This window comes from Ambystoma mexicanum, chromosome 8, assembly GCF_040938575.1.
Source record: "Ambystoma mexicanum isolate Mex_15411 chromosome 8, UKY_AmexF1_1, whole genome shotgun sequence".
NCBI classification, from domain to species: domain Eukaryota; kingdom Metazoa; phylum Chordata; class Amphibia; order Caudata; family Ambystomatidae; genus Ambystoma; species Ambystoma mexicanum.
Window position 1 is genome coordinate 1376764935 of NC_090929.1, and position 15303 is coordinate 1376780237.

Sequence of the window (15303 nt, forward strand, 5' to 3'; positions counted from 1 at the left end):
CATGAGGGGACAGATGTGCCCAGGGCTCGGCGCTGTGCCTTTATGCTTCCCATTCTTGGTCGGCACGGCATCAAGGCATGACATTCGAGCGTAGACAGGAGTGCTAATCCACCGCTTTCCCAATTCACCGGCGGGAAAGAGCTGCAATCTGCTGCCCACATGCAGTAGGCCAGGCTGGGGCTATGCAGTAGACTATGGAGGGTAGGAAGCCTTTTAAAAGCATTAAGGGGCATGGGGCCCAAGCCACCAAACATGTTTATACCTACAAGTGGATTTGCGGCTGCAAAACTCAGTGGCACAAATTACACCTGGGGCAATATTAGAGAAACTTTACACCAGTACAGGTGCAATTTTGCATAGTATTAGCACTAGTGCAAACATTTCCCTATTGCAAAAACATCTCTGTTAGCACTAGAGCAAACTGACATGATACAAAAAATGCATTGAAATAATATTTCTTTTGTTAGAGAAATTCCTGCCCTAGTGCCAAAGCTGTGCAAATTTGCCCTTGAACCAATGCAAAGTTGCTGCAAAATCACAAGACAGGCTATTTGCGACTGGTCACAGTGAATATGAATATCTGTAACTTTATAGATGGGGATGTGCCTTCATTATCACCCACTTTGCATATGCAAATGGGTGTGGCTGATGAGGAGGCAATGGGCAGGAAATGCAAATGATGGATCATCTTACAGATGAAAATGGCACATCCAGAGTCCCAAAGAAAAGCCAGTTGTTTTCTCCTCTTTTTATTTGCCTGCGTTCCAACCTGGCGTGTGTACGATTTGGAATTTGGACAAACCAGCAGTAATAAATGTACCTTTCCTAAACATTTTTGATAACTCATTGTGATGCTGGAAATGCCTTATAGAGGGAGTGGGCCTCCTGTCCTTGTCCTACCACTTCTCTGTGTGTGTTTTCCTGATGTTTACTGCCACTGAGGTCCAGCCTGGACCTCTGGCAGTGCATCTCTTCATGTTTCCCTTTTGGTAAACAATTCCCATGGGTTACCCTTATGGAATCCATGGGTGTGTTACAGCCTTGTACCCCTTATGAATGTTTTGGGCACCTGTGTGTTGTCCACAGAGCAGGTTAGGGGCTGGTTGCAACTACGGGCTGACTTGGCGGTGGCTCTGAGTGTTCTTCATTTTGGGACACCCAGGCCCTGCCATAGGAATCAGTTGATTTCTGATAGAAGGCACGATGGACTCTGTGGCCCCTTGGTTTCTCTTGCCTTTTACCTTGTTTCCCAAAGTCCTGGGAAGCCCTGTCTCTGTTCCCTTCCACCTGAGTGGCTGTTGGGTGGATACACCATATATGTTCCTCTTTCCTTCCCCCTCACTGGCTGTTGGGTGAAAATGCCATCTATTGCTATGGGGCTGCCCCCTGTCAGACTGACTGGTGCCTTACCAGAGTCTGTGTGTTGTGAGCACACCCTAGGGATGGGACCAGTAGGAATGGAGTCTGATGTGAACTCACATTCTGGGGGGAGGGGGGGTGTCACAATATGAACAAGACAGCTCTAACCTGAATGCAATGTAGTGTGCTGAAAGGCTTGGTGCTTACCTCAATCTACGTTCTTTGTTGTGGGTGTCTGTGTGAGTGAATGGCCTGAATGCCTGTGAGTCTGATTGGCTGCCTGCCTGCCTGCCCTTCCGTGTGTTTGGCTGACTCAGCCTGGCTCAGCCAGAGTGAATGGGGAACAGATGTGTATATCTGGGGGCCTCTCAGTAACCGATTTGTTCAAAAGCTGAAGCAAGTAGGTGCTGTTCCTTGAAGCCCAGATGGAGGAGAGAAGTGTTCTGCTACATTTTCTTAGTGTAATCCAAAAGCTTCCGTGTTCTTCCAAGGACTGATCCAGAGAAGACCTGCAAAGGAGACCTCTCCCTGAGCTACGAGAGACCATTGTGCAACCTGGTACTCTTCATCAGAAGTACCACGGAATCCAGTCCTGTGTGCCTGTCGTCTGGACAAGGGGTCTTTGTGAGTCCTGAAGAGGAGTGCCCAGACATCTTGAGTCAAAAAAGGTCATTGGTTTCGCCCAGGTTCTGTAGATGTGTTTTGTGACCGCTGGAAGCTGTTGCTGTCTACTGCTCATAAGAGGGGGTATCCCGGCATAGTGCTGCTGGACACCTGGAGCTGCAAAAGTTCCAAACTGCCTAAGAACATTTCAAGGGACATCCTTGCCATCATCACTGACCATTTGTTCCCACCAGAGAGAGTCCAGAGTCGCTGAGTGCAAAGGAAGGGCCATCTGTGGGTTTACCACCACCAGAAGCCAACAAAAGACATCCTGAGGGTCTAAATTTGGTGAAGGTCCATGGTGCCCTACAGTGATCGAGTCCAGCCCACCAGAAGCCATCCAGAGGTCTGTGCTGCAGCTGCGATATTCCAAAAGCTGACACCAAAAGTTACCTATGTGCGCGTCACCGCCAGAAGTCATCAAATAGTCACAGGGGTCTTACTCTCCTCTTTCGAGCCTTTAAGGAGCCCACTACAAGTTTCATCTTCCCAGGACTTCTACAGTTAGAGAAATTGTTGACAAAAGCAGAGTACTGCCAAGAGTAAAACTGCTGCACTTCAGAAAGACTTTGGTTCAATTTTTCTCGTGGACTCTGCATCTCAGTGACTCCTTCCTCCAAGGGGGGGTCCATCCTCACAGGGAATCATTGAGTAAAACCGAGAAACTCTGCCACTTTGCCTGCCAAGGCACCAAAGGTACTATGATGAGGAAGAGCATCTTCTAGCCTCTGGAGGCGTCCAGGGTTTCCAGATTCATCTTGGATCCTGTTTTCCTAGGAACTCGCAGGTACTTTGGGGTGGTAGAATCTTTTAAAGAAAGCAGAAGGGTATTGAGCATTATTGGACTGGGCTGGAAAAGATAAGACAAGTTACGCCCTAACTTTTCCATTACAAGTTGCCCAGGTAGGGGGATTGTCATACAGAAATATATATCTAGTCTAAAGAAAGCATTCTGCCACTGTTCACAACTAACCTGCCTTTCTTCCTTATTCTATGCTGATTCATCTCAGTTTAGAATTCACATGCCTAATTAAAACTGTAGTAGGTGCATCTATTACTGATTTTAAGTATTGTGTGGTGCCACATAAAGTGTGAATACACTACAATTCTTTGAATAAGTGTTATTATTTAAATGTATATATATTCCTGAATCTTATTTGATAAAAGAAGCTGTGTTATCACCCAACATAGTGTGTGGACATTCCTTTGTGGGGGTTTGGGGACTCACTGTTCTTAAGAACTAGCCTGCATCACCTCCTGAAAGCTTAAGCCTGGCTGTTCGTCCATTGCTACCAAATTGAGAGCCATGGCTGGGGTGTTCTGTGCCTTTAGCCTACCCTATAGTGGGCAGAAGTACAGATACCTGCCCTCCAGTCTTTGCATCCATCATCTTCATTGATCATCTGTCCTCCAGGATGATATTCAGATTGACAAGGCGATGGTAAGGAATTAGTAGAGGTGACGGGAGTGTTGGATGACCTTTAGTGGATTGTAGCTGATGGCAGCACCTGCACACTTATTTTGTTTGCCCTTTTTACTCCATTTGACACAATCACCCCACCATCCTGCGCTTCCTGTCCCAGCTGGGTATCATAGGACAAGCATCATTCCCCTTAAGACGCGTTGGGGTGGTCAGGAAAGGTCCCAGTGAGAAAGAGGGGTTCATGTTGCGTGCGCCATATTAGTGACTGGGGGAGCGGCGAAGTTGGGGCGATGTTGCAATTTTATATTTATCTAACGTACTTAATGAGAATGAGATGCATGTTACTTTAGTGTTATTTGTGTGTAAGTTGATACATTTTAGATTGCATATGTGCAGGTAGATGAATGTCAAAATCTCAGATGAAATATAAATTCAATATAGGTATGGTGTATCACGAAGCGCCTAGCAACTGGACAACAAGGAGCTTCATAATGTGTATGTGAGAATGAAGATTTGTCATGAAGGAACCACTGTGAAGAGGACACAATAGTTTTAAAACATACATGCACCGTCATACATACATGGGGCTCTCAAGGGATATATGTTGAGGACAGTTTGGGGTATATGGGGAACGTACAAATCTGTATTCCGTGTGCTTTTCATAGTTTGGCCAGACCCTGCAGTCAGGATTTTTCAAGGTGTGCTGTAAACATGAGCTCATGATGGTAGTTAGATAACATGTGACCAATGAGAACATGGGAATTAGAGAAGAAGGATTTATTTTGTGTATGTTTAGCCAATCATGTATGGAGGGATGATTTGTAATCAAATATGTGGGAGTGTTTTAACTGCTGCAAAATGTTTGTATGTGAAGTGTTTGTGTGGTTCAGGGAGACTTGGGTTAGTTTGACTCTATAGCGTCATCTAGCCCCTGCCAGCTGATTGTACAATAAAGTTGCTTTATGTACAAACATGCATGAGTGTACAATAAACTTGCTTTATGTACAAACGTGCACTTGCTTTTACTATTTCCCCAAACAACAATTCTATTACCCTCCGAAAACAAACTGAAGGGCATTCTGTAAAATCTGTATGCACCAAATGGTTTCACAAACGAGGTGAGCGGCCTTAAGTCTGGGTGGAGCGCAATCTGGTGGTACACACTTGAAAAATCTGTGGTTGTAAAATACTTGTCTCAGCTTGCACACACACATATTAATTGAGCCCAACACAGCACCATGCCCCTTTTATACAGTGCAAACCCATTCAGTGGTACATGCTAGGCATCTGCATTTACATTACGAGTGCAGTAGAACCCCTTCCATCTTTCTTATGTCATGCGTCTATTTTCATTTTTTCACACAAACTGATCTCCAAGTTGCCATGGAGATACCTGTGCATTCAATGATGAGGGCCTGGCCATTTCCACGTGCACGTCGCCCTGTGCAATCCAATTTGACTCTTGTCCTAAGAGTTGCACCATAGCGTTACTAACCCCTATGCCACCTTGGTTTTATTCCATTTTCATACATCCACGCGAGACTGACAAGGCCCGATCACTCTAACCCTGGAGGGGTTGGGACGCGAGACACTGTAGGTGTGGCCACACGTCACAGTGGGCCGCACCTCGGTGTCCTAGCAGTTTCCATGACAACCATATATAACCTTTGGAGGCGCACGCGTGTGCATGTTTCTCCACTGACTGGATGCACCTGTTCCTGCAGCAGGTAAGCGGCTGTCCTGCATGCCACGATGTGTAATGTAAGCCCTTGTCACATTGTGGATTTCGACACACGCGCATACCCTTACCCTGCTCTGGTTTGGTTTCAGCCCGTGGAATCTAGTGCTTTTGCACACATTAGTTTCTCACTTGAGAAATAATTGGATTTCAATGTTTAACTCTACCACCATGGTATTTTCTTATTCTTTTTCCTTTTTTCTTTCACATACTTTCGGAAAATAAATTTACTTACAGTGTAAACTGACATTAGTTTTTGTCTTTTGTCTCCTTTTGTTTTATATCACATTGGAAATGCGGTATGTACCTCTACCTTCATAACATATTTTATGTGTAATGGTAACCTCACGTGTATGTATGACTACATATTAATTTATTTTTGCAATATGTTGGATTTGCTTGATTTAACTTTCTGTAGGGCTCCGCCCTGAAGGAGGAGTCTAAACTCCAAAATGCATTGGCTTTGGAGCTCTCCCCTAGATGAGGCAACAGATGGCCTCCCTCACTGTTTCCCGTTGTGGATGCGCTACCTGGGGGCACCTCTGGTGGACCTCTGCCCACGGGTCATTTCGGGCCGCTTTTGACCTTTTGGTGTAGCGCCCTTTGATTTCTGGGGGTTTTTTCCCCTGTATGTTTTGCCTCCATTGCCATCAAGCAGTGACGTGTGGCTTAAGTCCATGCCTGCTACGAGACAATTACAACACTGTATCTTTAAATCAATGAGCCCCTGCCTGCCGTTACGTCAACGCTGAGACCTATTTAATCCCGTCCTCCGCACGCCTGTTGGTCATTAGTCTTTACAACACGGCTGCGGCGAGAGGATCGTTCGTCTCGGAACCAAGGAGTGCAAGGTAAGCATTCGTATTCCACACACCTCAGAGTAACAAGCTCGCTCTCGCTAATAGCGTGTTTTCTGACCAGTTCTTTGTGCTCTGTATTTCTACAGATTGCCTGCACACGAACTGGACAACATGCCCTCGACTACACGGATTCTATTGCTACTGGGGTCCTAGTGTTGGTATTAATTTCCCGATCGCCTCTTCACATTAAAAATTACAATTGACGTTTTCCTTGTGAACAGGTATATAAAAATAGCGTTTGTTAAAAAGTTTGTTCATGTCTAACAAGACCATAAGATTAAATACTTGCTTCTTATACTTTACTTAGGATACGCTGTGAATTCAATACCACAAATGCCGTTTCTAAGCTCCACTTTGGATGTGTTAAATGATGCCTAGCGGGATTTTCCTCCGGTTATGTGCATGATTCACTCGACGATATCCGGATGTAAGTCTTTCTTCGCATGAACACTATTTTTTGTGTCCCGAGGTTTGATGGAACACTGTCCTTTGGGATTAACAACCTGATAAATGACATATTAATAGCAAAAGAACTAATTCAAAATGACTGGCCATTTCCTACCTATTGATGTAGGTGACGCTATGAATTAACTAGATTACTAATAATTAGGCATTATGGGTGACATTTTTGTCCCTTAAATGGATCATCAAGGTTCATTTTTTCACTGTGCTGATCACACTCGACCTAGGAGCTATTGGTAAGGGGTGGATTTTTTCTTAGATGTCACACAAGGGTATGTTAACTGTGGTCCGTGGTAAACACGGTAGATATACTATCTTGGAGATAGAATACAGTTTGATAGTTTACCTACATAGTTTTTGTGAATAAAATAGACAGCCAATATGAGTTTTGTGTATACATTAGAACCTATGCATGGAAGAACATTTTAGTCTTATTTTTGAAGTCAATGCTTGATGTCTTATAATTAATTGCACATATATGTCTTTTTAGATCTCTGATGCCAATAGTAAATTGTCCATAAGGCTCATCTTGAAGAAATGTCCTGTCCTGATGATGGCCACTACATTTATCCCTTGTATGGACACTTGAGAAACTGTCCCATCTGATTATTGGCCGAAACATGTCGACATTTTTTATCTCATGAAATGTCTAAATTTTAGTCATTTTATACAACTTGTGTATTAGGATTAGAAAGTATATTAAGTTTATTCATCCTTTATGTCTGTTTTCTTTGTTGGTTTTCTGTTACGTATAACCCTGCCTTATTTTTCCTGACACTGAGCACTGTACCTTAATTTTGTGTGCCTTCGTAATATGTTTGACATCCCCTATTAAAATTATGTTTATTTATGTTCATGCATATGGTTCTTGATATAACTGCTGTCTCTACAGATTAATGCTGTCTTGTAAATATATATATGTGTGACAATAAGTTTCCAACCTATCTTTGAGGTTAGAGTAGTGAGGGGTAAGCAATTCTCTAGTGTCAGTTTTCTGACACACCTATATACTCCCTCACTGTTGGACATTACATTTCAATTTTTCTGCACGAATGAGATCGTAGAACTGTTTGTTCAAAATCTACATTTTAATTCAAGTACTTGCTCTTAAGAACTTCACAGAAAATATATCAGCTTGATTTAGTCTTCTATAATCCATTTTGTCAATTTTTTCGGCTTGCAATTGTAAAGTACTTGGCACCATGCAGACGAGATATAAATTCTTGCATCTAAGGAAGAAGGAAACAGTCAACCCATATATTGTCATTCAGGGACCTTAAGTCCACACACATTCGAATACTACCACCTGGTTTCTTGGCACTGACCACAGAAGACAACCACTATGCGGCTTCAATTGGTTCTATTATGCCACTATTTTACACTCTGTCTAGCTCTTCTTTATGCTTGCCTCTTAACATCAAGCGTACTGGTCTCACGTTGTGCACTAAAGCTTTTGCCCCTTTTTTCAATATAATTCTATTGTTAAAGTTTCTTTGGACAACCTATTTCACTTCTAAAAACATCTTCCTACTCATTGAAAACATTATTTCCCACTAGCATCACTTGTTCTGAAGCATTCAGGTCCAATATTATCCCTATGTTTTTTGGTGCTTTCAACTTAGCAACAACAAACCTTGATCAGAAACATACAATACTCCTCACATTTCTCTATCTTTAAACTTGATTCAAAACTCCTTGGAACCCAAAACCGTTATTGGCATCCTCCATAACCCTTTGGTAAATATTGGGTTCATTTAATTCTGAAACCTTGTGCCTCTGTTTTTTTTTAATGTGACAGTTCCAATCACTGTGTATTTTGGCCCTGAATCTGCAATTCTCTTTACAGTATGTACATCAACTTCCACCATGTACTACACATCATCTATATCATCTTATTCAACAGTAACAACCAGCAATTGATTCACATCATCTTGAAGAAAGTGTAACTCGTCATCAAGGTACCTCACATCTCCACTCACTCTACTTTTGCACTTTTTAGCCAGATGAACCTGCCTCTTACAGTTTGCACACTTCACTCATCTCACTGGGAAACTCTCACTCTACTTCTGCCCATTTTAGCCAGATGACCCTGCCTCTTACAGTTTGCACACATCACTCCTCACACTGGGCAACTCACACTCGTCGATATGTGGTTGCTTTCTTTACAGGCAAAACACACTAGTTTGCCTTTAACCCATTGAGCCTTAGCAGAAGATGTAATGCCTATTCTCCATTGGGCCCTAATAATTTTCTGAATATTCACAAGTTCCCTTGGGTACCTCAGGGGTCCAAAAAAGTTAGCTGAGCAGTCTCCAGCGCATTCCGCAACACTAACAAATGCGTCCAAAGGTGAAGTCAATAGCTTGAACAGCAGAACTGTTCAAGCTATTGACTTCACCTTTGGACGCATTTGTTAGTGTTGCGGAATGCGCTGGAGACTGCTCAGCTAACTTTTCCATCATCCCAGCCTGATCTAATGTATGTTCTTTTATCATCAGCAATCTCTCTTGTAGTCTTTTATCTGCGGTGCATTTCACTAACTGGTCCCATAGCACACTATCCGTCAAGCTTCCAAACTCACTGTTCTTCGCTAATACGCACAATGCCGCTACATAGGCACAGTCGTTTTCACCTAGGTCTTGCTTGAGAAAAATGAAAGTCGTTCCAAGACCACATTTACAGACAGTCTAAACTGTTCCATGAGAGCATGCTCAGTTGTTAGAGAATCATCCTGGGCATCTCCAGTTTCATCCCCAATTTGCACAACAGGTTATGTCTCATATATTCTCCTCCTTTCCAACCCCAAGCTATTTAGTAGTAAAACGTGTTTACTCGTGAGGTCAAACGTTTTCCCACCTACAGAAATCAAATATGTGTCGAACATTGTCTTCTATTGGGTTCACGCTATTCCTGGTTCAGCAGGAGTGGCTTGGAAGGGCGGTGGTGACTGGTTAGTTGCTACCATGTCCACAGATGCCAGCCAAAACAGTGAACTAAAATAACAAGCTAAAACAACGACTCACTGTAAGGTATAGGCTTGTCATGGTCACGGCTGCCTCTGGGTTTCAGCACTCGTGCAGCGGGATCACAGGATCTTGCTTATTCCTCCCAGTACACTTGCATTTGAATATTCTTATTCCATCTTGTTTCTTGTGTTACTCTGCAGTAAAGCACTGTCGCTAGCAGATGGCACCACCAGCACGGAGCTCCTACTCCTCTGCAGAACTGGGCTGTCACCAGCAGGTGGTGCTGCAAGCTGGAAACCGTTGGCAGGGCGTATGTGTTATGTCACACTCGTCAGGCACTGCCTGAGCCAGCTTAGCTAGCCACTTGGTACTGTGATGTCATGCAAGTACCAAGTGGAATGTTGATGTATGAGTGAGAGAAGGCTGTGCTGAGTGTTCTGTTTATGGGTCAGTTGGTCCCTCCCTCCCTGGGTGATGGGTGCCGGTGATCTATCTATCTTAGTATCTATCTTATGTCTTTGTCCTGTGACATGTAACTGAAGAACTGGAAGTAAACTTACTTATAAGCAACCTAACCCAAGCATGGACATTGCTTTACTACAATGAACAGTAGTAGTAAATACTATACGAGAAGGGTGCCCCTAGAGTGCTGGATTTTGGGATATAATAATAAGAAGATTCGTTGATCCGCTTTAGTAAAAGTGCTCCTGGACTAATTTGGACGGACCAGCAGCCTGCTATCTAAGGGAGTGCTGTGTCTGGAGCCATAAGGAACTTAAAGGGACTGCAGAAGTGATAAAAGGCTCGTCAATAAGATGGAAGGGTCCCTTTTAATTTGAAGTGAAGCCTTTCCTTTGTGTGCACGCAGTGAAGGGCCCCATAAACAGAAATGAAGTAAAGAAAGGATAATTGCTTCTTTATGTGCTTCATAACGGAAGGACAATGGACGTAATATATATGTGCCAAGTATGTTTCCTGAGACTGTTCAGTGCACGGATGATCAGTGCTTGGGGAGTTTGAGCGGATCTCTTTTCAGTGGTGCGTGAAGAAACAGCGCGTAGAGCAGAAAGCACAGGAGCTCAACAGAGCATTGGTCTACTAGAGAGCACAGGAGGAGCACAGGAGTTTAAATTGGATTTGGATGGAACAGAGACTAGGAAGGGAGAAGCGATCCCGCGTTTCGGGAATGCGCTCTAATTTTCGGTATGCAGCAAACATCCTCCGCCCGTGAGGGGTACGATGTAGCGGGCGACGTGGAGAAGTACTGTGGAAGGCATCCTTCGCTCATGAGGTCGGGTGCAGGTAACGCCTCTCCGCCTCACTACTGAGACGCTATGCAGCAGCCAACATGTTGGTAAAATTGTTGTACAATGCTACTTGTATGAGACTGTATGATGCTTAAATGCATGTTGTGATGGAGTTCATTTCGTTTTGCATTTAGGACAAGAACTTAACTAATGCATTTCTGGTTAATGCTTCATTGGTGTTACAACTGTGAGCATTATCGTGAGCTTTAGTGGAAACCGCTGTATGTGAAACACTGGTTTTTGGGCGAGTTAAATTAAGAACTTAATTAATGCAATGTTGGTTGTTGTTGTACTGAGTATTAGTGTGAGCTTTGGTGAAAACTGTTGTATGAGAAATGCTGGTCTGGTGAGACTGTGTATGGAATGGGCTAAGTCACTGCAGTTAGAATTTAACCATTTCTTTAATATTTGCAGGTTTATGGACTTTTTACACAGTTTACTGAAAGGTGCATAATTAAATGCAATGTGATACCGTGTGGAGCTCTTTGTGTGTGAATGAGCTAGTGTAACTTATTGAGGATTTTTAGGTTCAAAGAGTTTTATAGACTTTTGGACTTTTAGACATTTAGAATTAATGCAGGACATGGACGAGCAAAAGAACTATGTAGGAAATATTTTGCATTTAGGATTAATGCAAAACATGGATAAGCAAAAGAACTATGTAGGAAATGTTTACGTTAAATCACCAAGCCTAAAGAAATGTCATTTGTGGTTCATACATTGTACATAAGGTTGACTGTGAATAAGTAAACCTGATGGATATGTATCTGGTTATGAATGATGTGAGCTTAGTTCATGTTCAAATGACTTTGGGTCATTAATCTGTTTGGTAGGTTAGGAGTTAGGACAGTTAGGATTACTGTCCATCTGTGTTGAGATGGGGTAGCGCTTTTGCTTAAATATGTGTATTAGGTAGCGCCCCATGAGATGGAGGAAGCGCTTTTATTTAAATTGATGGTATTGAGGTAGCGCCTCATTTAGGTGTCAATTGGTTGGCAAATGGACACTTGTTTTAAGATGACTAAGTGTTGCTGGGAGGTAGGACCCATAGTAGTTGTGGATTTTGGTACATTGTATACGGAGGTAGCGCCTTTGTTTACTTAAGCATGGTGAGTAAAGTCCTCTTTTGGTTATGGGGACGTGTGAGGTAAATCCTGGGGGTAGCGCCCTTTCAGGTGCAGGCGTGAGTAAGTGGAGAAGTGCACTAAGGTGAGTGGGAGTTGTGGTCGGGTGATTTTAGGAAGATCTTAGGAATGGTAGTAGTGCACTGTTAGAAGAAGTCAACTCTTACCTGAAATGGACAGGTGGTTTTGCTGGATGAAGATGTGGTAGTGGTTATCTTAGAATTAGCTGTTGTACTGGTTGGGGACGCCCTCTGGTGGTTGCTGGACGGAAATATGTTGTCCAAGATGAAGAGTTGCCTTGTAGTTGTTTTCTTTTTGTGTTATATGTAAATCCAGGCCAAGGTACCCCAAAGTCAGGATTATGGGACTCGTCAGTGCTGCCATTGAGTGTCATGATCTCTGCTTCCAAAAGATCAGGACTTGCCCGACTCCCTTGGAAGCAGACCCATAACCCCAAACTCTTTTCTTACCTAGGCGTGGCTGTGGAAGGAGACACCTAAGCACTACAGGAGGCTATTTAAACCACACCCGATGGATGAATCTTGCTTTGTGTTATTCTGCATTCTCTGCAGCAGAACGCTCATCGTGTCTTCTGCTTCTGATCCTGGGCCTAAGGGAACAAAGGCTTACCATCCTGGAATCCAGTCTTCAGCAGCACCTGTAAAGACAAAGAAAGAACAGGTTAGCACTACGGTCTTCAGTGGCAGCGCATCTCTTACCTGGTCCATCGGCTGTCACCAACGCCTCGCGCTGCATTCCGGCATCTGAAAGACAAAAGCTTACCAGCTCTTCGCACGCTCCGGAGGCCTTCGGCGCTGCAGCCCGCATCTGAAAGACAAAAGAAGGTGCGTTTAAAGACATTGGGCAACTTTATTACTGACGTGCCATTACTCCTTCCCACGCCGAATCCAGTGGGTATTCCAGCACCCTTCAGCTTCTCTAAAGCTCCGAACTTGTACCTGCAAGATAAAAGGGACAGTTAGTGCGCATCGTGAAGCAGGCTACAAGCGCTTACTTACGTGCTTCCAGGCGCTTCTATTCCTCACGCGGGTTCGATCCTCAACTCTCATCAGCCCGCCATCCGCCATCGCCGGAACCCTGCAAAACAAGAGATATCATTACAAAAGACTTTTAAGACATTTGAAGTGCCCAGAACTTACCGTTCGTGCAGTTAACGACGGGCAGCAGTCCTCTGAGGTCAAGAGGCCTGCACCCTTATCCAGTGAAGAAACTGGTTACGGCACCCTGCCCCGAGGCAGATGGAGAGCTCGGCGTTCACTTACCTAAGGTGAGGGTGTTAACCTTTGGGGTTTTACAGGAGAAGAGAAAGGGAAGAGGAGAGAGGCACCCAATAACCCCAGTTCATTAATCCCATATTTTCTATCTGCAGACATCATACTCTTCGAGTCAGACATACAGTGCACAGAGGTCCAGCCCAAAGAGCCAACCATGTGTTACACATCACCTTTGAAGATACGGCATTCACCCAGTCAAGACCGGCGCCTCTGGAATCAGGTGAGGGTTACAGAACGCAAAGCCTATCGCAAAACTCCCACCCAGGCGCTATGGAAACCTCGGATACCGACCAGCTAGCCCAGTTACTTGGGGAACTAAGAGCAGAAGTGCATGCAGCCCGTCAGGAAACGAATGCTCTAAGAAGGGAACTGATTATTTCCAAGGAGCGAACAGACGATCTCGCTAGACAATTGCTACAGTCACAAGCCGGACAAACTCCGTTACCCGCATCAGGGGCAAATCTTCCTTCAACATCCTCTACGAACCTAGTGCAGATCAACCTACCTGGGAATGTACCTCTGGCTCCGCCCGAACGATTTTCTGGTGACCCAAAGAGGTTTGCAGTATTTATTAATCAGTGCCGGTTGCACTTCTTATGCCGGGCAGCAGCCTTTCCAACTGATCAAGCTAAGGTAGCTTTCGTGCTTTCGTACCTTAGTGGCAATGCGGTAGACTGGTCGATCCCTCTAGTTAATCAAGATGATCCGGTTCTCCATGATTTTCAAGCTTTTCAGCTCAGTATGGAAAAACTGTTTGCAAGACATTCAAAGGGGCAGGCCTTGGACAATGAGTTCCTTTCATTGCGACAGGGTAATCAAGACCTTTTGGCTTATATTGCATCTTTCAACAGACTGATACTCGATGGCCTGAGGACAAAAGGATTACGCTGTTTTATAGAGGTCTACGTGGAGAGCTCAAAGATGTGTTAGCACAAGTAGTGAATCCCCCGCAAGACTGTTCGGACTATATTGACTTAGTCGTTCAAATTGACCACAGACTGCAGAACAGGAAGACCGATCGTTCCAAGTTTGATGCTCGAGTATTTTCCAAACCACCAACTCCTACCAAAGGAGTAGACTCCGGGGAACCCATGCAAATAGGGGGCCTGAAAGGACCACTAACACAAAAGGAGCGGGAAAAGAGAAAACAGCTGCAATTATGCCTCTATTGCGGAAACTCGGGGCACTTTCTTCGAGACTGTCCGGTGAAACCAGCCAAGAAGGCAGTAGGAGCTGCAGTTACCAGGGTCACAAACTCTGAGCAGGGAAATGACCTCGCCCGACAAGAATAGAGGTCCTCTTGCCGAGCGTTAAAACCAGTTCCGTGACCTCGCATTTCGTGATACCTATGGTCCTCATTAGCCCTGAACATCCAGATCGATTACATGCGATTGAAGCTTACATCGACAGCGGTGCCATCGGCAATTATGTGGATCATGAAATGGTTTTGAGGATGAATCTGATTCTTTGTCCAAAGGCTGTAAAGGACGTCATTACTACGGTGGATGGTACGGAGATAGCCTCCGGACCAGTAACGCATACCACCCAAGAAGTGACGCTAGTAAGTCAAGATGGACACCATGAGAAGATCGTGTTTGATGTGATCAAGGCCCCTCAGTTCCAAATTATTCTAGGAATTCCTTGGTTAGAGAAGCACAATCCTCAGATCGATTGGCGAGCAAGAACGGTTCAGTTTCCAGAATGTGTCTCTACTTGTCACCCTCGACCTGGTGTTGCACTGGCAGCAATTTCCTCGGAGGCTCCTCAGTTACCTCCTGAATACCTAGAATTCCAAGATGTTTTCCGGAAGGATCAGGCTAACTCTCTACCTCCTCATAGGTCTTATGACTGCCAGATAGACCTGATACCTGGATCTACTCCTCCTTGTAGTAGAATTTATGCCCTCACCGAGCCTGAGAATCTTCACCTCCGACAATACCTGGATCAATACCTAGCGAATGGGTTTATTCGTCCTTCCAAGTCCCCTGCTTCCTCAGCTTTGTTCTTCGTTCCAAAAAAAGAAGGGGACCTTAGAACTTGTATAGATTATCGCGCCCTGAACCAGATCACCGTTAAGAATAGATATCCGTTACCTTTGATCTCTGA

General features: G+C 44.3%; 1 protein-coding gene and 1 long non-coding RNA gene across 2 annotated transcripts in view; both read left to right on the forward strand.

Annotated features, from left to right (window-relative positions):
* Positions 1 to 15303, forward strand: part of LOC138473016 (disintegrin and metalloproteinase domain-containing protein 12-like) — a 2040250-nt gene that overhangs the window by 1446331 nt on the left and 578616 nt on the right. The gene's annotated exons all lie outside the window — the stretch shown is intronic.
* LOC138473017 (uncharacterized) lies at positions 5974 to 7355 on the forward strand. Its single transcript, XR_011268712.1, has 4 exons — positions 5974 to 6034; positions 6130 to 6264; positions 6351 to 6470; positions 6996 to 7355. It is a non-coding gene; the product is annotated as an uncharacterized lncRNA (long non-coding RNA).